Source organism: Dromaius novaehollandiae, unplaced genomic scaffold, assembly GCF_036370855.1.
Source record: "Dromaius novaehollandiae isolate bDroNov1 unplaced genomic scaffold, bDroNov1.hap1 HAP1_SCAFFOLD_60, whole genome shotgun sequence".
In the NCBI taxonomy this organism is placed as follows: Eukaryota; Metazoa; Chordata; class Aves; order Casuariiformes; family Dromaiidae; genus Dromaius; species Dromaius novaehollandiae.
Genome location: NW_026991310.1, coordinates 117,928 through 145,492, shown reverse-complemented (window position 1 = coordinate 145,492; position 27,565 = coordinate 117,928). Strand labels below are relative to the sequence as shown.

General features: G+C 47.4%; 1 pseudogene; it reads right to left on the bottom strand.

The window, feature by feature from the left end:
• Nucleotides 1-27,565, bottom strand: LOC135325769 (ankyrin repeat and MYND domain-containing protein 1-like; annotated as a pseudogene).

Here is a 27,565-nt window from a genome sequence, read left to right as displayed (position 1 = left end):
TCAACCTGTCCCACGATGCACGTCACTATCTCGAGCAGGGCCTGGCTTGTCCCTGGGGAAATTGGCCTAGAACAACAGGAAGAAACCCTCACTCACGCTCTGGCCGAAACCTTCCTGCCTCTCACCTTCCCCAGGCCCTGCACACAGAGTCTCACTGGTGCCCACAGCAGGAGGTTTAGGCATTTGCTTTGGGTTGCAGAAAGGCACCTGGAGTTGGGGGCTCCTGACCCCAGGTCTCCCCATGGCTTGACAGCTCAGAGGAGAGCCACGGATCAGGGATTTGGATCCTTGACCCTGCAGATGGGTCAGTGCTACTCAGCTGCCCCAGGCCTTGGCACGACTTGCTCCATACTTACCTTTTTGGGGGTATCTCCAGAGAGTTGTCACCCTCCTTCTCTGAGGATGATTCGCCATCCTCTTTCCAGTTCCTCATCATTCCCTCTATGAGATCTGGGCTGGTCACCTTCCTCCTCATGCTGGCAGAAGGGATTTGCGTGGTGCCCCAAGAAACAGTGGGTTTCTGCAAAGGAAGGGAGAATCTCAGACAAGCATGCTGCAAAGACACAGGGCTGTTTGCCAGCATACAGATCCCAGGGGTGAATTCTGGCCAGGATGCTGTGGCAGTAGAGGGGGAACCAGAAGAAGGACCTCCGCCTGCCCCAGGAGTTGGGATTTTGTTTTTTGGTGGTGGTGGTTTTGTGTTTTTTAAAGGAATTTCTAATCAAAAGCCCTCACAGTTTTTCAGAACTCTTTTTTACTTTCCATTTCATCCAGCACCTAGCCAGAATATCTCAACAGATACAGTTTCTACCACTATGCAGGGGCAAAAAGTAGCATGCAGTTTAGATGGAAGTGTGGGCAGAGGCCATACCACTGATCAGCACTGAAGGCCTGTAGTGCTGCAAAGGCATGTTTACAACACTCCTTCTCAAATCTTTTTGTCCAGTGAAGTTAAAGACTTCATCCCTTGTGCATTGAGACAAGCAGAACTTTTCTTAATGTCAGCATGCTTGGAAGGAAATCCTAGTGCTTCGGTTAAAAACTAAACTTCCAGAAAATGTGCCTTCCTATTACGAATAATGTTCCTGATCATTCCAATGCAGTGAAGACTAAATAAAAGAACTAGCTGCCTTATAGGTAGTCTAGGTATGGCTCAGGTCATTGGACTGTGAACAGATGTGTCCAAATGCAAGTGCAGATAGCTGAAACAGAGCTTGTCTGAGTTCGGGGGAGGGATGATCAGTGTATGTGCTCACCATGGCAGATTGCTGGCTTTGCCCTTTGGCTTTTTCTAACTACATCTCCCTTACAGTAATAAGCAGGCAAGCATGACAGATAGGAGTCACCTGCCCTGCAATTTTGCAGCAATGATGCCATGCTGACTTGGAGACCTTCAAAGCTCAGCTCTTCTGGAGGAGAGAAATGCTATTTTACTGCGTGTTTCACAAGGTTTCTGGTACCTGGGCCTTCCACAGATGTTCCCTTTCCCTTCTTGCTGTTGATGAAGGCGACCTTGTCCTTGCTGTCTTCAGGTACTTCTTACGTAAGGCTTCCCAGTGTTTACTTTGATCTTTCCTCATAGGGAGAGAGTAGAATTCCTGAAGGGTCACAGAAATGCAACAGTAGCAGTGGGAGTCTGTAGGGAACGGCGATCGGAAGATCTCGCAATGGCACGGAAAGAGGAAGGAAGAGGAAGGATATGACGTAGAGATAGCAGTAGGCTTGTAGGTATATAAGCGAATACATACGTACAATAAACGCCATTTGCAGCATCCTCATATTGGTGTCAGTGCTCATTGGCCCGGAGGCAGGGGGAGCCTCCGTGCCATCTCAGGCGGACGGGAGATTGTCGCATCAGAAGGCGACAAGTGGTGACCCCGACGTGATACCTGAGACGGCGGACCGCAGGCGGTCGAGAGGATCCGGATCATGGACGCGGTACTTAAGGTTGTACGCGTGGGTGCCCGGGAATGGGTGCTCTCTATGAGAGCGGATGCAGTTGCGAACTGCGTCGGGCGGCTCCTGAAAGATGGAGCGATAGTTAGAACAGGGGACATTTTTTCCCCTTCTAACTGGGAGAAATGCACTCGAGCGCTTGCTCAGAGAGCTATGGCCACTAAGAAGGCCGCAGAGCTTAAGACATGGGGAGACATAACGATCATTTTACAAAGGACTAGGGAGGAGCTTGAGACCTGGCAGGCTGCCCGCGCGGCGCTGCACATGTCCGCGGAAATGGCGACACAGACAGCAGCGAACGCAGAGGAGCGAACGGAGGCGATAGAGGGAGAGACGATAGTAGGGGATGAAGTGAAAACGGAGAGTGTGGAAACAGACATAAAGGAGGAGGTGGTTTATCAAGAACCAGAGCAGGGAGAGGGGGAGGCAGAAACTCCAGAGGCTTACCCAATAATGCCCTCTTCTCCGCCACCGCCGCGGTATCTGTGGAAAGAGATGAGGGCGATGGAAGGGGGAGAAGCAGGAGACCTTTGTGGAGACCGAGATATGAAAAAGCCAGTGGCGGGTAGAGGAAAAGAAAGCAAGGTGAAAGTGGAGGAGGCAGAAGAAAAGGAAAGACCGATTATAGTGGATGATCCCCGAGACTGGCTACCGGGGGCCATGATTCGGGTGCAGTGGGAGGACGAAAGAAGAGAAGAAGCAGGGGAAAGACCAGAAGCAGGGGAAAGACCGAGGGTGCTGCACCAGGGGAAAGATGGCGCTGGCCGAGAGAGGAGTGGGCGTCGACCAGCATTGCGGAAGGAGGAGACTGAAGACTCAGGCACAGACTCTGACTCCTTAGAAGGAATAACGACGAAGATGCAGTAACTAGGGCGGAGTTCCCCCGCCGCAGTCAGAGGCGGGAAAAAAAAAAAAAAAAAAAAAGGAGGAGGAGGAAAGTCACAAGAGATATGGAGCAGATGTTTATGCTGCTTACAGCTCTGGAAGAAGAAACAGCTAAACAAAGAGGGCTATTAGAGGCAGCAGCTAAACAAAGAGGGCTATTAGAGACAGCAGGTTCCGCCCAAGCGGGAGGGGGAAAAGAAATTCCCCTAACGGACTGGAAACTGATAGCGACGGAATGTGCCCTGAGTGGCCTCAAGTTTCGTGCGCCAATAGGGGCCTTCCCAGTACGAGTTGCCCCGGGGGGGGGTAGTGGAATGGGTGCCCCTCGACCCAAAGACGGTACAACAGCTATTGAAAGCAGTGCAAGAACAGGGCCTGCGACACCCGGTGACACAGACGTTGCTGGACGCGGCGCACGCGGGAGGCCTAGTACCGTGGGATTGTCGCACCCTCGCGCAACTGGTCTTATCGCCCACGATGGTCCTTATGTGGAAAGAAGCGTGGACCTCGCGCCTGCAGCAGGCGTTGATGGCCGCGCAGGCAGACCTGCAGAACCCACTGGGCCAATCCACCCTAACGCGGTTAAGAGGAAATGATGCGGCCATGGCTACACCCCAGCAGCAGGCAGCGGGCCTGAGACCTCGGGAGATACTGGCGGCAACAGAAGCATCTCGAAAGGCCTTTGATGATATTGGGCCACTGGTGCAGCAGGCAGACCCATGGACGACTGTGAAGCAGAAAGTGGGAGAGCCGTTTGACAAGTTTTGTGACAGGTTACAGGCAGCAGTAGAACTTGCATCTTTACCAGACGCTGCAAAAGGAGCGGTGATGTTGGAATGTATCAAACAACAGGGCAACGAGTTGACAAAAGAAATCCTAAGAACAGCGCCTAAGGGAGCAAGTCTAGGGCAGACGATCAAGTACGTATTAGAACACCGGGACAAGACCACAGCCCTACAGATTGCTGCAGCAGTTATGGCAATGCCGGAGGTTAGAGCTAGAGGAGGTCCAAAAGGAGGCCCATGCTTTGGCTGCGGGCGAATGGGCCATTTGAGAGCACAGTGCATGAATAAGGGAAGTTACGCGCGCCCAACAGGTGGTATGGGGAGCCTTACATGCTGGGCCTGTGGAAAACCAGGACACAGAGCACGAGATTGTCGGCGGTCGGGAAACGAGAAGCGGGGAGGGCAACTAGGGGGCCACCCCTCCCCGGTGAGCCGGCCTCAAGTAGCCCCCGTCAACAACAACACACCGCTGATGGACAGCTCCAGCGACCAAACTCCGAAGGGAAACCCCGCGTGGCCCTGGTCTTAGGGTGTGAGAAGAGACCCCGAGTGAAAGCGCATCTGATAGGCCCACCAGGGGCGGGTCCTCCTAGCATCCCCTTAATAATGATGCTAGATACGGGGGCAGATGTTACATGTGTGCCCTCGTGGTTGTGGCCATCGAGTTGGCCAGCAAAAGTGGCAAGCTCGTTAGATGGAGTGGGAGGCAGGGCGGAGGCTATGATTTCTGAAACCGATATCACAATTGTATTGGAGGACCCGGATAGGCCTGCTCAGATCATCCGTGTGCGACCGTACATAACTGCCATAGGGGAACCATTGTTAGGGCGAGATGCCTTATTGCAAAGCGGCTTTCACCTGACAAATTTAGGGTAAGGGCCACTGCCTACCTCCTCGGGGCTCATTTCGCTGTCCCGCTGACATGGTGCTCCAATGAGCCTGTGTGGGTAGAGCAGTGGCCATTGACAGGGGACAAATTGGCGGCTGCTCGACAAATAGTAAGTAGAGAACTAGAGCAGGGACACCTGGAGGAAAGCCACAGTCCCTGGAACACTCCTATATTTGTGATACACAAAAAGGATAAGTCTAAATTTCGATTACTGCACGACCTACGAGCGGTAAATCAGCAGATGGAAGCGATGGGTGCCCTCCAGCTGGGGTTGCCACTACCATCAGCAATACCAAAGAATTGGCCAGTGGTGGTGATGGATATCCAAGATTGCTTTTTCTCTATACCATTAGCCCCTCAGGACAAAGCTTGATTTGCCTTCACACTGCCCTCAGAGAATCTGCAGGAGCCAGCAGCACGATATCAATGGACAGTCCTCCCGCAGGGCATGAAAAATTCACCTACGATTTGTCAGGCGGCAGTAGCTAAGGTATTGCAGCCGGTAAGGGCGCAGCTCCCGCGCGCGCTTATCATCCATTACATGGACGACCTCCTAATAGCTGCAGAGACCCAGCAAGAAACCGATCAGGCAGAACAGGCAGTAATTAACTGCCTAAATGAAGCGGGATTGTACGTCCAGAAAGCGAAGACGCAAAGGGGAGAATCTGTCGACTATCTGGGAACCACCATCCTCCCCAGAGCTGTGGTGCCACAGCCGATAAAGCTCAATAGAGAGATACGGACGTTGCATGATGTACAGTAATTAGTTGGAGCTCTCCAATGGCTGCGAGGGCTGATAGGTATTCCCAAGGAGTGGATGGAGCCACTGTTCGAGTTGCTCAAGGGCCACAAACCATGGGAACCGAGGCAGATGACACCGAACGCGTTAGAAGCCCTCCGAAAAATAGATGTCATGGCAAAGGGCGGAGTAACGAGATACGACCCGGTCAGACCTATCAATCTGTACGTGGCAGTTACAAGAACAGGAGCCATAGGCGTTCTAGGACAAGGGACACCGGAGCGTCCGGAAGTCGTATGGTGGATAGTGTCGAACCAAATAAGTACGGCATACGTCACAATCGTAACAGCGTTGGCACAGATGATACAGAAGGGATGAACCGCCACCGTTCGGCACTTCGCGAAGGAGCCTGAGTCCATTTACCTGCCGGTAAAAAGGAGTCAATGGGACAGCGTGGTCCAGAAACAAGATAGTATAGCAATAGCTTTAGAAGGATTCCCAGGAACAATCAGATTATCGCCTGTGCTGGAGATGTATACACACCTCTCCGTCCTTCGGCCCCATCTGAAAGCCCGAGTGCTACAGCGACCTGCACCAGGGCGCACAGTGTTCACCGACGCGTCATCGGTGACCAGGGCAGCGGTCATTGTGTGGCAAGATCAAAAGGCCCAATGGCACCGAGTGAAGATCAGCGAGCCGGACAGTAGCGTACAGCATCTAGAGGCCCGAGCTGTGGCGCAGGCATTGCAAATGTGGCCAGAAGAGCATTTGAATGTAGTGACAGACTCCATGTTCGTCTTTAAATTGTTACACAACATGTCGTATCCCGGATGGGCCGGATCGCCCATTGCGCTAATGCTAGAAGAAGCCCTACAACAGCGGCGGGCCACTGCCTCTGTTATTCATGTTCGGAGTCATGAGGCAATCCAAGGAGTGTACCAAGAAGGCAACAATAAAGCCGATCAAGCGGCCAAAGGTGTGTGGACAGTCGCAGAAGCAAGGCAGGTGCACGACCTTCTCCATGTTGGTGCAAAAGCACTGGCAAAAAGCTGCAACATCCCCCTCACCACAGCTCGTGAAGTGGTTGCGGCTTGCCCGTATTGCCAAAAAAAAACCCCTGTGGGGCGCCGGCATCAACCCCAGGGGGCTGAAAGGAAACCAAATATGGCAAACGGACTTCACAATATGCCAGCGACTTCGACCACGGCCCTGGCTGGCTGTCACAGTGGACACACACAGCGGTATCATCGTGGCGACCCAACATAAACGAGTCACAGCGCGGGCGGCACAGTTGCATTGGCACACGGCAATGGCCTGGCTGGGTGCCCCAGAAACTATTAAAACAGACAACGGCACGTGTTTCACAGCGCAAAGCACGAGAGAATGGGCCGTACGGTGGGGAATTAAGCTAGTGCACGGTATTGCCTATAATAGCACAGGTCAGGCCATTGTCGAGCGAGCAAACCGCACTTTAAAGCAAAGGATCGAGATTCTTGGGGAGGGGGAAGGATATACACAAAGAATCCCCGCGCACAAACAATCAGAAATAATTAAGCGCGCCTTATTCGGTCTGAATCAGTTCATCAGGGGGGAGGAGAACAAGACGCCAGCGGAAAAGCATTGGGCGGTCCGAGCGATGCACAAGGGACCAGACGTAAAGGTCTGAATCCCGGAAAAAGGAGAATGGGAAGAGGGGTGGCAGCTGGTAACCCAAGGACGAGGGTATGCAGCGGTCAGGCAGGGAGAAGTGGTAAGATGGGTCCCTGCGAAGTGGGTGCGCCCAGACCTCAGGGCAAGGACAAGACAGGAAGCAGAGAGTCAGGTGAATTAATGAATGTCTGAGCTTTATTGCAGGGGAGGACCACCCTGAATGGCCGATGATCCCTCCTAGCAGCAAAGACAGCAGACAGGAGAAGAAGAACAGATGAGAAAAGGCGCGTGAAACCACAAGAAGAACGCGTAATCAGAAAACCCGAGAAGATGGCAGGGGGAGCAACTGTCCCGATCCAATATCGGGAGGGTTTCGTTACGATCCCAAGGACGAGATTAAGACGCTAAAACCGGTCAAATATCGTACAACCTTTTAGCTTTATTTTCCACAGAGTGGAGAGAAAAGGTGGGGGGGAAAGCAAAGGGGAGGCGAAGGGAAGCGGGGAACAAGGGTAAGGGGAAAAGACAGAGAAAAGTTGGAAAAGGAGAGAAGAAGCTAGCTACTACCACTCCGAGGCCGATGATGTTCCGCTGACTCCGCTCGAATCACAGCTCAAGCTGGGTGCCTCCGACGAGGGACGAGAGAGCAAGAGAGCGAGTTTCCCCCCCAAAAAGGAAAAAACCCTGGGCAATTATAGCTTTTCAAATTAAGTTTCCCTCCCCTCACGCGGCAGTTCAGACCAATAGTAATCTTTGGGTCTGGGGTCTCCTGCTCCCTTATTGGGTCTCATCATTGTTATCTTTACTCTGCCCTTCTTTCTCAGGGCCTTGACAAACAGGTGTTGTTCCAGCAATTAACACTTACAGTGTTATCTTCCAAGGTCCTGATGAAGAGGATACAATCCAGACCCCCCCTAATTAACACTGTTTCAGCAGTGAGGGGAGGCTTTGTTTCTCAGGGTCCTGGCGCCCAAGCAGGCCTTATTTCAAAGCCTTGACATCCTCCCTCCCGGAGTGTGACGCATAGGAATGCAAACTGCTGGTAACTCCCTTATCTTTCCAGTCTGCACCAGCTCTGGGGCCCTTTCTCACTGAACTAGGGAGTGCGGCCTAAGGCTTCAGCAAATTTAGCTACTCATGCTAAGCAACTTTTATAGAAGTTGTGCTAAGCGGCAGTAATTTGCAGTCCAGGTCCCAAAGTCTCTGCCCGATCGTGGTCTGGTTCAGCGCAGGCTCGGTGTGTCCTGAATGGTCGCAGGGAGACCATTTCAGGGGTCGCAGCAGCTCAGTCCTGTTTCCGCTGGGAACAGATGGCTTGTTCGGGGTTATGGTTCGCTTGCATCTTATGTACCAAGAAATGTTCAAGGCAAAAGTTCACTCATCTGTCCGCCACACCACCCCGTGACTTAAACATTGATTGGTACGTCTCCTTCCTGAAGTCTTCATAGCCTTCGTCCATGGTGATAATATGAGACAGAGAGAGAGAGAGACCAGTAGGAAATATAGAAAAGATAGAAGCACGCAGGGAACAAGTTGTGGGAAGAGTAAAAGGAAAGGTACTTGACAGCGATTAAACAGAGGTCTTGCTCAATGCAAGCTAATTCTTTAACTTCATAGAACAAAATTCAAAACTGAGATAACAAGGTAAGTGATTGTTACAACAAGTATAAAACAGTTAGCAAATGCGTTGTGGATGTTAATATGCAGTTGCCTCCTTCAGGATAAACTGGGAGTGGGTTTTAAATGATGGGTACTGTGGTTGGCCGTGGCCGATGGATGGCACGGATTTTCTTTATGCCGTCAGGTGAGGTGGTCGGAACAAATTGCATATTTGACACAACATGTCGGATTAATTGAACAAAGCAAGGAATTATACAAGGTAAGAACATCAAAGCGGCAACCACGCATGACAAATACAATATTAACTGTTTCACCCACAGTGCCCCCGGTAACCAGGCCCACAAATCGCCACTCCAGCTGTTCCAGGTTTGGACAGGGACGTGGGCTATTTTTCTGATATCTTTGGTTAACTGGAGAACTACTTCGCCTACATCATCTATTTCTAAACAACAGTTGGAAATATTTAATTTCCCACACACCCCTCCCTCTTCAGCTAATAGATAGTCTAAAACCATGCGGTGCTGAAGGATTGCCGTGCGCATCTGTTGAGATTGCAGAGTTAAAAGATCTATTGCATCAGCGGTTTTGTTGGTAATAATTTCTAGAGCCGCTTGTAGTCTGATTATTCGATTTAGGTTATAAATTGGTTCCCTCGCCCCCGATATTGGTTCATTAGGGTTCCAGGTTGCCGGCCCGTAATGTTGAATTATTCGTTCAGGAGGCCACTCATTATTTCCCCATTTTTGCGTCCCACCCAAATCTACCTTAATGGACCGCGTCTTACGGGCAACCCTTCTGTCTCCGAGGTTATCATATACCTTTACGCCTAGCCGAGGTCCGCCTGTTTCTGGTAAAAGGAAAAACAAAGGTCTGATAATCCCTATATAACAAATTCCTGACCATCCAGCAGGTAAAAATTTATATGCTGTGTGTCCGCAGATCCAATAATGCCCCTTCTTAGCTCCAATGCCCTGAGCAAATGGCCCATTTATTCCAGGTGGAAATTGAAAGTAAGTTGTGTCTCTGTCACCCAGAGGGCTGAAAAATGTGGTTGCCCCATCACCTATTTGGCCGGTACAATACCAAGCCCCAAAAGTACCTCTCCATTTGCAGATTTGCTTGTAAGGGGGATAATTGGGTCGTTGGAGAATTAAAGTTTCATTTTTGTTTGACCAGTATCCCTCAAATCCCCGACCGCGCCCCGTTTCATCGAGCCAAGTCCATAGGTGTAGATTCTTGTCTTTATCGAGTGTCCTACGAGTGAATGTCCATCGACATTTACTTTCCCCCACCTCAATTCCTCCCTCCTGGGTACGATTTAAACAATACTGCCCCATGGCTGGGAACTGAATTGGCCAGGTCCCACTGTCGTCCCACGTGTCTTCCACGGTTTCGCTATAATTGCTTACGATCTGGTCTGGGGTGAGGGGTGTGGACATCCACGGCCAACTTGATAACCCTAGCGGTCCTCCGCAAACCCAGCAGTGGCTTAAATTGAAAGTTTGGCTTACTGCTTTCGCCAGCAACACAAACTCGTTGTTCTCGAAGGGATTAAATGGGTTGGGGGAAGGTAGAGGGAGTGGTCGTTCGTCGCCTCTGTGGATGCATCCTTGAATCAGGATGGTCCAGAGCAGTAGGTGCATCTTGGTCAGATCGCCACCCTTAAAAACAGAAATAAAAAACAAACTCGCTCCTCGGGTCAGAAGGAGGGAATAATCCATTTTGTGTGAATCTTGTGGGTTTTCCCACTAGCATCTTTTGCTGTCCAAGTATATTTATTTATCGGAGTGTCTAATACGAGCGGTACGGCTCCCACTGTGGGAAGTTCGACCAAAACAGGTTGGCCAGGGGAACGGGATGGGATATCAGGGGAATCAGAGCTCTGGGAGGCAGGTATGAGTGTTGGGGCTTGGGGACAAAATGCCGCAATTTTGGGGCATCCATTTGTCCCCCAGCGGCTGTTGACGTTGGTCACTGCCTCCCCCACTCGCTCATCCCACCCTGGTTTGTGCGGTTTTAAAAAACGCTTGAGCAACCCATTGGTTCGCTCCACAATCCCATTCGCTTGTGGGTAGTATGGGGTGTGGAACACCCACGAAATTCCTTCCCGAGCTGCCCACTCCTGGACTATTTTCGCAGTGAAATGTGAGCCGTTATCAGATTGAATAGCCTGTGGTTTGGGAAAGGTTCCGAACCATTCCTTGAGGGCCTTCACCGTGTTCTCTCCGGTCGCCTTGGTGCAGGCCCGGGCTTGTGCAAGTCCGGATACTATTTCGACTCCCACCAACACATAACATTTCCCTGCTGATTTTCGGAAAGGTCCGATGTAGTCGATCTGCCAGGCCTCCCACAAGCCTTTTCCTTCCCTGAGGTGCAGGGGCTCGTTTTCTAGGGGGTGCCTGTCCAAACGGACACGGCATTGCTCGCAGGCGGATATGCAAGTTTTGCACTCCTCTCTAGTGACCGGCCATCCCCGAGCTTGTGCCTCGCGGAAGAGATCGTTGATCCCTGAGTGCCTCCTTTTTACATGCAGCCACTCTAATAAGTACTCCCAGTTTTCTTGTATCTGGGCACTTTGTAATGGAGCTAACCGAGCTAATTCGTCTACTTCAGCATTCCACCGGCCCGTCGGGGTATTGTTTTGTTGGTGGGAAGCCACCCATGCCACTGCAAACTTCCCCCGTTTTGCAATTGCAAGGATATCTTGCCACCTCTCCTTTTGCCAGATTGGTATTCCATTAACCTCCCAACCGTTTTGTTCCCAAAAAGGAAGCCATTCCGTGCAGCCTTTGAACACCGCATAAGAGTCTGTGTAGATGTGTACTGGGGAAGTAGCCTGGCTTTCGCGTTGGAATACGCTCCACACTGCAACTAGCTCTCCCACCTGTGCACTGCCCTCTCCCTCTGTAATGATCTGCTCTTTAGTCCCCACCTGGAGCGCCACAGCCCGGTATCTCCAGGTTTTCCCTTCCCGCTTTGAGGAAGCGTCTGTGAACCATGCATTTAGGATCTGATCGGAAAATGGGGGAGCTACTTGAATTACAGGGGGGAGTTGGGGGTTTTCTTTATTCAAGTCTACTTCATCTTGTATATTTAATATTTTAGTGGCTCCTTCCGTTACAGAAAAAATTTCACAATAATGCTCTATTTGTGCATACCATTTTCGTACAGAGGCTCTCTGAGCCACCCCGTCAAGTGGCGGGGTCCCTGCCAGGATTGCTTTGGTTACCTTAAATGGACCTCGGAGAACTAGGGGTTGTTTTCGAATAGTTCGTTCAGCCTCCCTTAGAGCAAGGCTGACTACAAACAGCCCCTTCTCCCATGTAGTATACCGCTTTTCAGCGTCTTTGAAGCTACGTGAATAAAACCCGATGGGCCGTGTAGGCCCCTCTGGTCCCTTCTGCCACAGGTGGATAGAGAGTCCGGTCCGGGCAAACCCCCATTCAATCTGGATAGGGTCGGTGGGGTGGATTGGCCCCAAGGCCTGGTAAGCATTTGCCTCAAAGACCAGCAGCTGCAACGCCTCATCGTGGACCGAGGTCCACTCCCAGTGAGCCCTTTTCCATAGTAAGTCATATAATGGCCTAGCAATAATTGAAAAATCGGGAATGTGCTTCCTCCAAAACACAAGCAGCCCTAAAGCATGTTGCAAGTCCTTCTTGGACTCCGGCATTTTAATTGAGTCCAATGAGGATAGGGTATCCGGGGGAATGCAGGTCATCCCTCCCCTCCACCAAATTCCCAGAAATTTTACCTCGCTGGAGGGAGTTTGGATCTTTTCGGGCGGAATTGTCAGCCCTATCCGCTCTAGGTGGGCAATAATGTCGCACTGCGTTTTCTCAACGTCCTCTACCCGGCTCCCTCCCACGAGCACATCATCTATGTATTGATAAATTTTGACTCCCACCTGTATGGGGACAGTTTCAAGCTCTTGTGCTAGCGCATGATGGGCTAGCGTAGGGGAGTGCTTGTACCCCTGAGGCAGTTGGGTGAACGTGTATTGCTGTCCCTCCCACGTGAAGGCAAAACGCTCTTGGTCCTCAGGCTGCAAAGGGACCATAAAAAACATGTCTTTGACATCGATTGTTGCCATCACAGGGTGGGACTGCTCCTGGATAGTCGTTATCAACTCAGCAATATTTGGCACAGCGGCCGTCAATGGGCCTGTATTGTTATTTAGTTGCCGATAGTCTACGGTTAGTCTCCACTTGCCATTTGGTTTTCGAACTGGCCATACAGGGGAATTGAAGGGGGACTGTGCCGGGATCACAACTCCCTGTTTTTTCAGGTCCTCCAATACTGGGGTAATACCCTCCCTGGCTCCCAAAGGTAACGGGTAGGGTTTTACATTAGTCAGCCGGGAAGGGGGGAGGGGAGGTGCCGCTTGCAGCAAGCGCACTGCCACCCCGAAATCTCTGGTTAGTCTTCTAACTTGAGGAACACCGAAAGACCAGGAATTTCCCTGGGTATCTCGCCACTGTTTCCCCTTCAGGACATCTATCCCTAAAAGGTTCATTTGAAAAGGCCCCACAGCCACCATGGTGTCCACAGGACTCTCTTCCCCTGGTAACCACAATGTTACCGGGGTCATGGGCACAGTCTGGGTCTTCCCCAGAGCATTTAAAACTATTAGGTGTTTGGAGGGGGCCGAGATACCACACCGTTCTGCCTCACTCCGTTTTAGTGCTGTAATTTGGGCCCCTGTGTCAATTAAAAAGGTTACAGGCCTTCTCTTTGGCCCCACCGCTACAGTGATTAACAAATCCCCTTTGATATTGCAGGTGAGCTGTCTTATAAACATCCACCCTCTGCCTCCCCCCTCACCCTGAGGGGACGGAGGAGCTAGTTTTCCGCCTCCCTTTCATCCCCCTCAAACCCCTCTCCCACGTTTAACACCGGTGTGGAAGGTAGTTTCGGTCTGGGCGGGAGTCCCTGTCCGGACCACCTTCGCACCAGAAGCTCTAGTTTTTTGGTTGAGAGCCTGTCCATCAAGTCTCGGGGCACACCCTTTTGCAGCCCCAATTGCCATAGTCCCTGCCGGGTCAGGGATCTTTCTCTTCTGGCCAAGTCTGGGCTCCTCCCAGAGAATGCCAGCGGCTTGTTTGCTGGCTCTGCCGCCCGCACGGCCCTAGTTTCTGCTTTTTGATAAGTCCGGCCGACTGGCCCATATTTCCTCCCATAATTGATCAGTTCCTGGGCTACCTCCCCCCAGGTCCACACCTTTTTTCCCAGCCGCTGATGCTCGGGGGTTACCATCCCCTCCAGGGCAGCCGCAATTCTCTCCTCGCGGGGTACATTTTGGATTCTCCCCTGCAATTGGATCCCAATAGGTTTCAGGGAATCAGGAAGTCCCCGTATTAGGGGTGTCATCCTCTCGGGATCTACTGGCGATAACATCGGAGAGCTCAGGTTTGGCTTGAGTTCCCGATCATACATCATTTGCAGACAAGCTGCCTTTTGTACACTTTCCAGCAACTGATCGACGGAACCTGTTATAGCTAGGGGATCCCCCCTTTCCAAAGGGTTCAGCCCCCCTGCCCAATATGCGGCCCTCTGAGTCAGGGACCACGGGGCTCGGCGATCGCCGGTTGTCAGGAACACGCCTGGGCCCCAATATCCCTCTGCCTCCTTTTCAGATAGCAGGATTCCGTCCCCCCCCCGACAGGCATACCCTCCACACGTATTCGGTTTCAGATTCCCTAGCCGTTCTGGCAAAATCCTTTCGCAGCTTGGCCATTTCGGTAGCTGTGAAAGGGATTTCTTTGGTAACAACCTGGGGGCGGTTGTCGCTATCATCCTCGTATATATATTCTGTTTTGACTAGTGGGCACATATGGGGGGGGTCGTCTACGGCCTCCTTTAGTCTTTTTAGGTCCCTTTGGGGGTAAATTTGGCGTACCCTTTTTCCTTCAGGCAGCACCTCACCTTCGGCGAGGGTGTCTGTCTCCCTCAGGAGCTGGTTTCTTAGCTCCTCTTTCAATATCAGACCCTGGTGTTTCTCCTCCTCCAGCGCACGCTTGGTTTCCCGTAATTGTTCTTGCAGGGCTGTTACCGCCGCTTGCAGCGCGGCATTCGCAGCCTCCGCCTGACAAGGTGCCCCCTTCTTCTCCTCCACCGCAGCTGCTAGGCACGCTCCTAACACGGCACAAACAATAGCTTTCCCTTTTCCTCTCTTAACTTTAGCTTCTTTTTGCAAGACCGCTATCCGGTCCACTACACTTTGCAATTGGGACCAATGGTTCCGTGCCCAGTCTCGTCCTGAGGGCGAGGGGCGAGAACAGTGTATTTCCAAAAGGTCATATAGTTTCTCGATTTCTCCACAAAAGTCGCCTGCCTTCTGGGCAGCCATATCCTACAAAGGGGATTTCGTCCCGGGAGGGCCAAACCTTAAATGAGTCCAAGTTTCCCCAATACGCTCCCGGGAGGGCAAACCGTAAGCTACTACAAAAAATGTCCTACAAAGGGGATTTCATCCTGAGGGGGTCACACCTTAAAGTCCAAGTTTCCCCTATACACCCTCAGGAGCCAAACCACAAACTAGTTCAAAAACGTCCTACAAAGGGGATTTCATCCTGAGGGGGTCACACCTTAAAATCCAAGTTTCCCCTATACACCCTCAGGAGCCGAACCACCAACTAATATACTAAAGATCTCAGCATTCACTCCTTCCTTACGCTTCGTTCGTCTCCGGCCGCTTCCCTCGCGGGAGAGCGGAACCGCAGATCGGAACTCCGCACTCGCTTCGTACTTGTTCGTACGTCTCGTACACACACTCGCTCAGCACACCATAAGGTTGTACGACACTCTCGTCTCAAGGGATCCTGTCCGTGACGCCAATTAGATGTCCCGATCCAATATCGGGAGGGTTTCGTTACGATCCCAAGGACGAGATTAAGACGCTAAAACCGGTCAAATATCATACAACCTTTTAACTTTATTTTCCACAGAGTGGGGAATAAAGGTGGGGAAAGGCAAAGGGGAGGAGAGAGAGAGAGAAAGAGAGAGAAAAGGGGGGGAGAGAAAGAGATATCACCACCCGTGGATCCAGCGGCGTCCCGTTGGTCCTCTTCACCCTGGGTGTAAATTTTAGCGATGCGCGTGCAGTAATTACAACTTGAGCAGGGTCCGACCCTAGGTTCCCGCTGAAAAGTTTGGAGCCAAATCAAGGCAAATTAAATAAATAAATTGTAATGACACGCGTGCAGTAGTAACAGCTCGAGTTGGGTGCCTCCGAAGAGGGACCCTGAACAAAGAAATCCCTGGGCAATTATAGCTTTTTCAAATTAAGTTTCCCACCCCTCACGCGGCAGTTCAGACCAATAGTAATCTTTGGGTCTGGGGTCTCCTGCTCCCTTATTGGGTCTCATCATTGTTATCTTTACTCTGCCCTTCTTTCTCAGGGCCTTGACAAACAGGTGTTGTTCCAGCAATTAACACTTACAGTGTTATCTTCCAAGGTCCTGATGAAGAGGATACAATCCAGACCCCCCCTAATTAACACTGTTTCAGCAGTGAGGGGAGGCTTTGTTTCTCAGGGTCCTGGCGCCCAAGCAGGCCTTATTTCAAAGCCTTGACATCCTCCCTCCCGGAGTGTGACGCATAGGAATGCAAACTGCTGGTAACTCCCTTATCTTTCCAGTCTGCACCAGCTCTGGGGCCCTTTCTCACTGAACTAGGGAGTGCGGCCTAAGGCTTCAGCAAATTTAGCTACTCATGCTAAGCAACTTTTATAGAAGTTGTGCTAAGCGGCAGTAATTTGCAGTCCAGGTCCCAAAGTCTCTGCCCGATCGTGGTCTGGTTCAGCGCAGGCTCGGTGTGTCCTGAATGGTCGCAGGGAGACCATTTCAGGGGTCGCAGCAGCTCAGTCCTGTTTCCGCTGGGAACAGATGGCTTGTTCGGGGTTATGGTTCGCTTGCATCTTATGTACCAAGAAATGTTCAAGGCAAAAGTTCACTCATCTGTCCGCCACAAGGTATGACAGCAAAAATGTTCTGGGGCATCAAAACACATGGATGTGTTTACTGTAACCCAATAATACAGACCTCCAGTGGCTTTTTTTTTTTTTTTTTTTTTACTTTTTTTCTTTTTTAAAGGAACATAGTTATTCCAGTAGGATGCAAAAATTTCACGGAAATCAAGCAGGCAGGAAGCTCAACTCTCTGCTTATGTATTGTGCAGCCTTCAAGAGCTGCAAGAAGCTGAGCTCACAAAGCAACATACCTGGTCTGGACCATATACCTCATTTCCATCTTCTGCCCTTGCATCAAGATCTGATGCAGAATGCAGGAGGTACTGTGTTATCTGGACTCCTTCCTCCCCAGGAATAGATACAGCTATGTGGAGAGGGGTTAAACCCCCAAACTGAAAAAAGAAACATAGCATTAAGACTCCTGTTTATCGCAACTTAAAACAGTACCAAATATTTTCAAAAGAATAATCCCAGCTTCCTCTTCCCACGTCTCACTTTCAGCCACCATGAACCTACAAACTGAGTTACGGGACAGTGGAAAGCTCAAGGTACCAGATACACAACGTACCAAAATCACAACAGCTGTTACCAACTTGAGGAGCAGCTTCACAAGCATTCCCCAGTCATTCATGGGCTTGGCAACAAGAAAACATAATGAGGAAGGAAAACTCAGGGAATAAGGAGCTTTGAGTTCTTTCTATAAAATAGTTCTTTGAACAGGATAATCACTTTAAACAGCTTTTTGTCCATTCTAAAGCTGGTTCTTACTTGCAGATTTTACAGCAGGACACAGAAGCTGCTGCACTCATCTAGAATCCTACATCATTATCAATTATAATGCAATAAAACCTTGGATGGAAGCCGCACATCAGTCCTGGCTCCCCTTTCTAAGAGGAGTTTCTCTGCTTCTGCATCTGCAGCTTTAATGGCAAGGAAGAGAAGGGGTGCTGGTATCCAGCATGCATTGGGATCTGCACCTCGGTGAAGCAGCAGCTGGATTGTTGCCCATCTCTTCTGCTGTCTAAAGTTGACATGGAAAATACCAGAATCACTCATTAGCATCTTGCAAAAAACCTCTAAATGATGGTGAACTAAGATGACTCCCAGGTGCAGACATTAAAAATGGCATTTGGCAGAGACAAGACTTCATTCTTTAGAGCAGTGTCACAACAACTGCCGTGCTCCACCCAGGCAACAATATTATTACCTGAAGAGGGTATCTCACCCCTCCAAACTAAAAAGGCAGCACTTAAAAGCAGTTCCTTCGGGTTGCATGGGAATGGATAGGCAAAGTAAGGTTCCCTGCATCTCCACTATTCACTCATGTGTCACTTCTAAACGTTTAGTGTGAGACTTGTTTAATGACAGAAACAGACTGACTCCTCCTTCCTGTCATCTAAGACCGTTTGGAAGGTTCTTTCCTCTATCGTACTTCATTCATCCATCCCAAGAAAACAGAGATACTTTTTCTGTGTTTCCCTTAACCAAAGCTGGAACAAGAGCTATGCTGGACTAGGACAGTGTATTTCAGCAGGCTGATGATTCCATCTGTATTTCCATGGAGGCAAAATACACATGCACACCCCTAAAAAAGAAACCTAACACCATCAAAAAAAGCAAACAGTCCTTGGATATCACCCAGAAACTCTACCACATAGTGATCTGGGCAGAGGCTCCTCTTTTCTCACATGGCATTAACTCATTTTTACTCACAAGCCCTACATTCAGTGCATCTTTATATTCCAATGAAAAACATGCAACACACACACAATATACATATGAGAAGCAAGGGAGGTGGCAAGATGTGCCACAAAAGCCAAATGCAAGGGATGAAGGGCAAGAAGGCCAACAGGGAATTTTCATTGTGGGAATTCTAAGACGTCAAAGTGACCTACGCTGGCATAAAACCCAACACAAAAATTTCATCATCTTTGGGGACTGCTCTGGAGGCAAAACAAAAGGCAAGATGTGGCCCTTTGGGGGATCCATAAAAGCAAGACAAAAAGACTACATTTCAGGCCACGCGGCTAAACAGACACCTGTAGAAAACAACCAGCATGGTCAAATGTAGTCAAAACTTCAAAGAGTAAGCTGAATATATTCTTATCTTTCCTCATGTCCACACTACACTGCAGGTGTGCATAGCAGACTGTGACAAGCTGCAAAGTATGCAATCAAGAAATCTTGTCTTGTTCAAGCATGAGGTCCTTAGCTTGAACTACACTTTCCAGCTTCACTCTTCACACTCTGCCAACCTGAATTATAACAGAGCATATAAACGAGTGGCTTCTACTGATATGAACACGAGATTTCTATAGTTAAACAAACAAAAATATACTGACATCTGACTAGCTTTTCCTGCAATAGCTGCACCCTTCTGTGAAATATGTGAAATACTAATTGTTGCCTTCTATGTTCAAAGAGACTTAGGAGACTCTGTCTCCCATTCATAGGGCATAAGTGAGACTTACTCTGCGATTACGCCTTCAGACACATTAGCTGTTTCTGACGGTTCTGATTGTTCGTTCTGCTTGAAGATTAAAAAAATAAAAGAAAGTAGTTACAAAAATGAAAAACCACACTTTCAATGGGTGAGTCAGCATATTCAGTCATCAGAACAATAATACAAGTAATAACAGTAATACAAGAGCATGTAATAATAATGGAATTCAGTTAACAACAGATAGGGAAATCATTTAGAAGTAATTTGTAGCTAAGTTATTTTTTAAATAAACCAAATAACTGAACATTTTCTTGCTCAATTTCCCTTGTGAGTAAAACATGTTTACAAGACTCTTACAGATTTTCAACCTGCATTATTTTGCACGAGAATGTAGAACTAGGACCTCCAAGACCACTGTTTCCAAATCTTCTGGATTCGTATTCAACTCAGAGGAAAAGAGAAAGCAAAGCACATTTTCCTTTCTGAATCTTAGAGACCGTGACAGAAACAAATCCTGTTTATTCCTAATTTCCTTTTCTCACTCCAAAATGAGAAGCAATAGTTTCACACTGATTTTCTGTGAATCTCTGAGCATCTGCTTTATATACATCTCTCTCTCTCTCTTTCTTTCCTTCCCACAAAAGTCTTGCAACTTTGGTAACGGGCCACCACTTAAACATACTCTTGGAACTTGAACAGGTATTTTACAGCAACCAAAAACTATTCTGTAGTTCATTTCCAACAAGTTTCTTGAGGGCATTTAGACCTGTGTAGCCTCTTCTGAAAGCCTCAGCAACATCCTTACATTTCTAGCCTCCTCTGAAACACGTCCAAGACCACACAGTCCCTACCTGCCTAGGCCCCTCTTTGATTCCTTCTATCTTCTCAGACTGTTTGGCGACTCCTGACCCTCTGCTTCACCCTTGTTATCATCTCCTTCCCCACTGCATGGTTTGTACTCTTACAAAATATGTATCATGCTCCTCCACAGGACAATTTAAAGCAGGTACTTCTCTTTTCAGCAGGAGGAAGCCTAGGGTCATGAGTCTTCCTTTGTAAACACTCCCTAAGGGTCAAGAGACTCCTCTGACAGTTGAATTGCTTCTTGCTTGACACTTCAACCATGCCAGCAGGACTCTGTGCTATCGGAACCACCTAAATCCTCTTGTCCTGCTTGGATGCTTTCGTAATTCCCACCAGTTGCCCACTGCATCTTCACTGTCTTAAATACCTAGCAGACATGGCCTCACATCTGTGCTATTAATACAGTGCCCTATTTCAACTGCAGAGTAAGCTTGTTTCTGCACTGGAGCTTGGTCATTTGAAGTAGGACTTAGTAGTGTAAGAGCAGAGAATACTCTGCATCCTCAGAGTGCAAGATGCACAAAAGTTCTGGCTTTTTCCTAGGGAGTCAACACAGTAAAGTAATTCTGAAAAGTAAACTTACAGCTTGAGACGATAATATATCATGATTCTGACATTTTAGATTAGAAATAAACCAACCTTGCATCTGTGCAGGTTCCTCTCAGCAATATTACCCTTAAAAGATTCTGCTGGATAATACAGAATAAAGCACATGGAGAGAGCAGATAATCCTTCATCACTACACTTACTCACATCAGCTCCACTATCGAGAAGAAGATTGACAATATCGTTGTGGGAAGTAACCTGTAGAGGAGAAAATGCTTCAGGATGTTATTTTATTTTGTAAACATCTGTACTTGCACATACACTCACGCACTTGCAGGTTTCTACATGGAAAGAATAGGCAGCACAGTTTGAAAGTAGTGACAGCCAACACTGTTGAACTAATTCAGGTTTATATTTGCCACACAATAAAAACACGATACTGAACCATGTCTTACGGGGTTCAGAATGTGTATCTTGGAGCATCCTCAAGTACATCCCTGACCTTCCTCTCTTTTTTATAACAATTTCTACCAGCTTTCACAGGAACTCAGTGAGGATTCACACACAGAAAGAAATATAGCACCCTAAATTATTATCTAAATTTTGCTGGACTTTTACAATGAATGCCAGCTATTCAGGTAGCTGAAAAGGGCACAAAGAAAAGCGGAGGTCATCCTCCCCTACAGCAAGTCATGCATGCACAGTTTCTAACCACCACCCCTTGCCAGCAAAAACAAAATAACCCTGTCTGAATGTGATTATGACTGGACAAGAAAAAAACAGTAATAAGGACAGGGTCATACCCAAGAACGCAGATCTAGTCCACTGCATAATCACAAACGGAAAACAAACTTGACAGCTGAAATAATCTCTAATGTTTACTGAAGTGCTTCTTTTTGTAGACTATTATTTACTGTGGGGTTTGGCATGATACCATTCATTACAGATATTCCTCATGCCACACCTGCTCTTTTGTTGTTTACTGAACACTCCCTTCACACTTACTATGTAATGGAACAAGAGAAAAATCTAATCCAGGCTACTACACCAGGAATTTCTCATCATATGGTAAAGAGTCATTCTCAGAGTCTTACAGCGGCAGCAGCAAGTGCTGTGTATCCATGTTTGTCTGCTACGTCCGGATGAGCAAGCTCATCCCTCAGAATCGTATAGACCCCATCAAAGCCTCCTTTTGCCGCTTTCTGAATTAACTGCTCTGAGGCAAGTTCTTTGGGGCCTGGAGGCCCATAAGTACTGCGGACTCCACTGAGAATGAAGTTGACATCTGAAGTAAACTCTGCTTCACAGCACCTAGCAAAGGAGAAAAAAGCACTGATGCATTTAAGCAGCTAGGTACTCTTAGGCCGCTAATGCAATTAAAGAAAAAACACATCAAGAGCAAAACATGCTGCTGGGTAAGATGCAAAAATATGAACAGCTATCATTTTAAGAACTATTTCAGATAGTATAAGTTTGCTTAAATTACAGGCAGAAAGGCAAACTAGTCTAGGGGCTGCTGGCAGCAGCACACAGATTTTGGCTACAGAACAGTTCATAAATGTCCAGCCATCCAACACCTATAAAATTAGAAAGCAAAATCTAACTGCCAAGTGTTTCTACAAACAGAATATTTAGCATGCACATTCATATCTGTTTAGTATCTGATTTATATAACCAGCTTTAGCTATGGCTATAAAATACACACATGTGGCACGTGTTCCCAGCAACAAAGCAAACCAAAACATACTCTGCCTGCCCAAAGAACATCTCCATGTACAAGTATCAAGCTACATATAAACCTAAGGCTCAGTGGGCAGTTACAAGTAGCTGCAGACTTGCTGCAGCATGTTTTCTATAGCCTTGAAGTAGAATAAGAGTTAAGACAACCACAGAAAGGTACCATTGGTATCGCAAATTGTTTGTTTCATTTAAAAAAAATCCTCATTGGCAACCTGTCATCTCAAGACTATAAAAAAACTTTTGGAGAGCAGCTTCAATCATGCAACTTATATTTGAAAATAATAGATATGATTTATAAAAATCCATACATAAAAAACAAATGATCAACAGCTACCTGTGCTTATAAACACGCATCTGCATTCTGACCAGTAAGGGGGTTACTTTGCAACAGGCCAAGGTTCTTCCTCAGGCAGCTTGGAGGTATTCTGAAAATATGAAGCATCACACTCTTTCGGAAAGGTGCAAGTCAAAGTAAGATGATCTGTGTTATGGGAATAGGCAAAAACTCCTTCAGGCAAAATATTCTTGTCATCAAAGGGGAGACGTTTATAGCTACGGAGAAATGGGTCCCCCTCAACAGAAATATACGTCCTTTGAGAACTGGCATCAACATATCTGAAGTGTTCTGGATGATCCGAGACAGAAAAATAACCAGGTACTTCAGTACACAGTTTAATTATTCCTCAGCCACAAGCCAACATCCTGACAGCCATCTGGATAGCTCTCAATTCCCGGTCCAAATCGCTCATCAGAGTTGTACAGCCCCTTAAGAAACGAGTAAGCTCGTTAGTATCAATCAGAGATCAAACAAGTTATACAATTAAAGTCTGGTTTCTATCTCAACTGTTCTGCCTGTGTCTTATTGGTCCATTTCTTATTGGCAGAGTAATAACTGCTGAAGCCATTCTGTACTACAAAGCCTTCACAGTCAGTTTGATTCATTTAATGACAAACACATTAACTTCTCCAGTACAAGAACAGTGGAAGGCCCTAAATTTAACTACATTGGGATGTTATGTTTAGATGAAATTTCACGTAGATTTTAGCCTGAGCAGGATTCTGTTTTATACTATTCTGTATCCAGCTTTGCATTCATTAGCCACACTGCTACTTTTTAGACCAGGATAGATTTTCAGTAATGTTTTCCAAATCAGAAGAAACACCTCTGACACACAACTGCACAGGCGTAGAGTATGGGAAAGGTAGCGCAGTTCCCAGCTATTTCTTTTCTTACCATGGTCATTAACTTCAGGACAACATGGTAATTAACCTCAGGACAACCTTGCAAGCATGACAACACATGTTTTTATTTCATGCCAACAGAAGAGTCTCAGACACAAATACAGCACTACAAGACAGGAGTTTTAGCCTCCTTAGAAAACCATCCTAGTTTGATATGACACTATATTAAGCAATGCATGAGCACCGCTTCCAAATTCAAGCAGGCTGATGCATCTCCGGTGTTTCTGGATCACACACATGGCTCAAGGCATATTCACACAAGGCTATCACAACCTCAGAACAGCTATTTGGAACACAAATTAACTGCTTCACTCATTGAACTGTTTAGCTATGGAGATAAAGAACCAGGAAAACGCACTATGACTGGCAAGAATAAAATTTCAAGTTTGATTATAACCTGAGGGTGTTCTATTTTTCCCTTAGTTTCAGATTATACATGATCTATTCAAATTAAAGTTCTCCTAAATCCATAAGTAGTGCCACATTATCAACATTCAGCAAGAATGTTATGTTGTTGTCGGTCAACTTAATGCAAAGGCTGTATATTGTTTTGTTATATCTGTTGGATTATCTGATGAAGCACTGTTTCCTATTGCAAAGATACCCATGTATCAGTATGAGGGGAGGGCTGCCCTACGCTGGGCACTTTTCAGATACACCTTCTTCTTCTTTGAAAACAAAGAATTATAAACTCTTAGAAAACAAGTTTTCTAGCTTCTACTAGTAGCAGCAGGCCTGGAAATGATACAAAAGAGACAACTAGCTATCTCAATACTCCAGAATGCTCTTTGTCTCCACAGTTTCTTCAAATGCAGTATTTTTCAGTTTCATATTGCTGGCTTCTTAATATGTCTGTTGAGAGTACTGACTAGCTAATGAGTTCTTCATCTAGCAAGGGGAGTAAATACCGAAGACTTCTACATTAGAAACTGGAAAAAGAAACTCTTCCAGGCATCAGATTTTCAGTTCTAGACAGGCAGTATCACATTAGCTCCTTCAATATTTCCCTAAGCAAAAGTTGTGTACAGTAGAAGTTGAGTAGTTCAAGAGAGCAATCTAGCTTACTGGAGACTGAAGCATGACACTTTTGCTCTAAACAACCCAAACACTAATGGAGCTGCCTGGAAAAAAAAAAAAACACTCAAATTTTCCTGTACTCATGCTGACTTTGAAAGGCAGGGAAATCATGGTAACAGCACAACATTTTTCCAGTTACCTGAAATTTTCTGCTGTCCTTCCATTCCTGAGTCCCATAGCCTTCTACGTGGCTGAGAGAAAATGCTCCAATGAATTTGGAACCATCAGGCCAGTAGCATATCCCTTTCCCATGGCGATGGTCCATGTAGAACTGTCCCGTGTATCTCTGTAATCCACCACAAAGAGAAGGGACAGTAAGAATGATACCGTTCAGAGGACAGAAATAAGTGAATTTTTAATTGCCTCCTTAATGCAACAGAGCAGCACTAACAAGGTGAAGGAAACTGAGGATGAAACTGTTATACAGTTAAGAAAGACTAGGCAAAATCTCAACTTCACTGTAGTCACTGTCTTCAAAACTCCACCAAGATTTTACCAGTTGCCACAGCAGCTCTTCCATCATGTAGCAGTCATGATGGAAGATCATACTATTTTAGCAGATGTGTCTCAGTGTTCATATCGTTGATATGCTGCCAAATGATGCAGGCTAAACCAAGACCTATCAAAGTGTTCAACACCTCTCACAAAGACCTGTATCCCAATAAACATTTGGTTGGGAAATTTTGCATCCGACAAAACAGGGCATTCAGCATAGCCATGAAAACACATATTTTGCTAAAAAACAAGCAGCCGAATACATAAAACCCAGTAAAACCAAACGAAAAACACCTAGCTAACATGCTTATAAATCAATTTTTTCATTACAGAAGGAAAGAACCTCCACACATAGAAAATATTCCTACTTCCAAATGACAAAACTCTGCTTGGAGAAAGAGCTATCACTCAAATAAATGCCCAACCCCTACCTTCTGATGAATTTTACTCACCCTCAACCTAACAACCCATACTCTTAAAGTACAATAAAATGCAGTCTGCAGTGAGTAGTCAAAATAATTGTGTATTAAATACAATTATTATATTTATTTAAAATATAATTAATAATATATAATAAATAAAATACAATTGCCATATACTATAAATAAAATAAAACTAAAGATGTATAATAAATAAAATAATTATAATATTTAAATAAAACGATATATGTTTATTGCTGATCTCATGCGTCTTCAGCCCTGCCATAAGGTCTTTAATTTCCAGCTGCAGGTGAAGTCCCTGGAGATTACACCTTTGTGCACTACTGCTAAAAAGATAAATTCGATTGCTACTCTAAAACTGGCACTTCTGACCCTCAGTAGAAAGTTCTGAAAAAACATCGTATCGTACGTAAACATAGTGCTGAACTGTATCAAGGTGACAGACACTAAGTCAAAAGCTTGTCCATAATCCCTTTTCTCTTCAGTGAAGAAATCCTTAACTATCAGCCCACTCATCTGATGGATTTTGATTGAAATTTGATCAATTGTGATTGATTGTAGCCACAAACACTTTAAGGTATCCATTATTTTTAAGCAAAAAGACAGACATTTGGGGGACGTTTTATAGAAATTAATCAAAATTTTGTAATTCAAAAAATTCCCATTTAAATCAAAACCTCAATTCCTTAAATGCTTTATTAAAGGCATTTGTGTGTCTTCAGTGTTATTTCTCTTCAAATTAAATCACCTAAATATCCTAATCAATCATATAGCTTGTCTTTAATAAAAGCATAACTGAAGGGATAGGATGAACCCTATGGAGAACAAAGTAGCCCTGGTATTCTGTAGCATAAACTATGACTATTCTTAGTTTGAAAGAAAAAAAAAGGTGAAAAGTGCTAAGTAAGTTCCCTAAGGCCTCGTCAGAGGATGGTGCCATGGAGACTTTCATTTCTAGGTCACCAATGCAAATTCAGCCCAATCAACAAAACCCGAAAACTACTACCCTCTATCAAGTGAGTTGCCACAATAATCATCACCGAAGACAGGGAGCTGCTGCTACTGCTTCTGCCTGATGCGTGTTAGGACTTTTGCTTAGAACGCAGAGTTTGCCCCCAAAAGACAACAGTGAGGAGCAATGCCGAGGTCTTTATATTGCCAGAATTAAGGCTGTGTTTCTCTGCTAGACCGATTCTTGGGAGCATTGATAGGCAAATGGAGTTCCAGAGGAAGAGAAAAAGAGCTAATTTTAAGTTTTCTATCTGCGCAATGGTATAGCTCATTAGCGGAAAAAGAGATGTCCCACCGTGCAGACAACCGATCCCTAACGGATGATTTCGAGTTACGTTGCCGTGGCAGCTTTCCCTGACAATCAAAACGGCAGCTCAGTACTCACAGGTGGCGCAGAAGAGAAAAACCTCACAAGGGAACTGGAAACATTAGTCACTCCTCATGGTATTTTCACCATACAGGAAGATGCACTCACACTTCAGAGGTTAAACTTTGTACCAAAAGCTCACGGCAGCATCCCCTCCTCCCCTGCCGGCCTCCCGCTCTCCCCACTGGGGTCTGAGGCCACGTTCAGCCATCGACAGCGACCCAGGACTCGGCAACGGCATCACGGCAGCCATCTGCTTACCCTGAGCGTGAGGGCAGACCAAGTCCTTCGAAGCAGGGGGGCAAAAGCATGTTATCTGGGAACCTGTGTCCCGATTTGCATTTTAGCAGCAAATATATTATTAACCTGAACACAGAGCAACAGAATGCCCCCAAAGGGCGGCAAGGGCCAGCGCGCTGGCCGAGCAGGTGCTCGGATGTTGCAGGGGAGCTGGGAAAGCGCTCGCTTTATTAAGAAATAAGGCGAAACCGCCTAGTTTGCCCCAAACCCAGAGGCGAGAGGAGAGATGCAAGCCTGGGAAAAACCCGCATTTCAGAGACCCACCTCCTTGCCAAATGGACCGGTGGGGAACACGAAGGCAGAAAGCCCTGCACGGCGCGCTCCCACCGCCTGGCCCGGCTCCCCGGCCCGGCCCAGGCCGGGGGGCGGCGGCGGGGGGCCCCGCTTGCAGCCGGTTGCGCCAGGCAGGGCGCTCCCCGACGGCGGCTCCCCGCGGCCCGCGCACCTCGCCGCCCCCAGGCCCGCTGCCGTCGCCGGGCGCTGCCGCCTCCTCTGCGCCGCCCTCGGCCGCCGCCTGACTGGAAACTCGCTCGGCACCGGCCTCCAT